Below are 1,759 nucleotides of genomic sequence, written 5' to 3'. Positions count from 1 at the left end.
AGAGTTTGAGGTTACTGTGAGCTATGATGCCACAGCACTTTATCCAGGGTGACAAAGTGAAACTCTGTCTCAATAATAAAATAAATTTTAAAAATAAATAAAATAAAAAACTGCCTTGCGCTTATACTCTAAATCCCTATCAAATTTTCCTTTCTGATGACTTGGGCTAGACAATGAAGTAACAAAAGTCAGTGTCCCCAAACAAATCTATGGTGATAATAATCAGAATAGTGGTTGCCTGTGGGAAATAAGAATGGCCTCTAGATAGGAGGCATAAGGGAACTTTGTTGGGTGATGGAATTGTTGTGTATTTTGATTGAGATGTTAATCATATGAGTGTATGTATTTGCCCCAATTCATCTAGTTACACATTTAAGACTAATGCATTTTGCTGCCTGTGAAATTTACCTCAACTTTTTAAAAAGTCAGAATCCCCTTTATTTGTTTTCCCTAAAACAGAGATGAAAAACACAAATGTCTAAAGGAGCTTGGCAGATAAGTTAAATGTGTAATTGAACTAAGTAGAATAGAATAGGAGGGTTGAGAGTTGCCAGCAAACTGGAGAGTATGTTTTTTATCGTGTTCATATGGACAACACATGCAAAAGCAAAACCTATACTTAATAGGCACCTGAGGTATTTGGGTCAGTAGTCAAGGTTGTGACACACTGTGTTGTGCCACAGAGCAATTAATAGTCTCCAAACTGGGATATACAAGATGATCTACTGATATGTTAAAAAATAACATTTAGAAAGTTTTTCCAATTTTTTTTTTATCATTTTCATGTTCTTTTTCTTCCTTGTTTCATTTGAGAACATAAAAAGGAACCCACTGAAGAGGGTATACCACATTTATCTTGCATATCTTGTACTAAATCAAGCAGCTGAGGTTTGGGGTATGGGAACATTCCAAAGAATGCAGTGAGTCCACAGACATGACTCAGGGATGGGCACTCCACCACTGGCATGACTGAGACTCCACAGGGGAGATAATGCAGCTGCAACCATTATAAGTAAGGAACCAGTTTTATTATACACGTCATTCTTAGGGAAAGAGAGAGACCACTGCAGAAATTACTCTCCCTCCCATTCTAAAAAGCAGACTGAATTATGTTATGTGATTCTCTGGAAAAGAAAAAAGACCTGGGGTAGCAGGGGAGGAGGGCACACTTTCCAAGGCCTGTGACCTAGCTAAACTGTTGTTTGTTCACAGAGAAGAAACCGATTTATTGATTAGCTTACCTGTGTGGTAGAAGGCAAGCATTCCTGTAAAAGAAAGGCAGTCCCTTTCTGGCCTGGCAGGTCAGAGAGCACAGAGCCACAACTCTGGGTGGTTTTACCCAGACAAGTTGTTTGCTCGGGTTCCAGTGTACACAGGCAGCACCTTGTTTGGCCTCACAGGCCACTAGGAGTCCCCACAGGGCATGGGGCCTGCCCACATATTCTAGTTCACACTGCTGGTTGGAGAGGTAGTCAGAAGACTGACTTCCTTCCACTCCAGTGGAATCAGGCAAGCCAGAGAAAGCCAGAAACAGCACCCTGCCTAGTCCACTAATTAAAACACAGGTTCCACTGCTGTAAACAACACCCAGTGTGATGGTTAATTTTATGTAACAACCTGACTAACACACCCAATGTAACGGTTGCTTAAGCAGAATGAAATTTATTTCTCTCTCAAGTAAAAGTTCAAACTTGTATAGTGGCTCTGGTTTACAAAGTTGTTAGGCTCCCAAGTTCTTTCTGTCTACTCACTACCCCAT

This window comes from Otolemur garnettii, unplaced genomic scaffold (genome assembly GCF_000181295.1).
Source record: "Otolemur garnettii isolate 467f Iridium unplaced genomic scaffold, OtoGar3 scaffold00050, whole genome shotgun sequence".
In the NCBI taxonomy this organism is placed as follows: domain Eukaryota; kingdom Metazoa; phylum Chordata; class Mammalia; order Primates; family Galagidae; genus Otolemur; species Otolemur garnettii.
The sequence above is the reverse complement of the archived record's forward strand: the minus strand, read 5'-3'. Positions refer to the sequence as shown.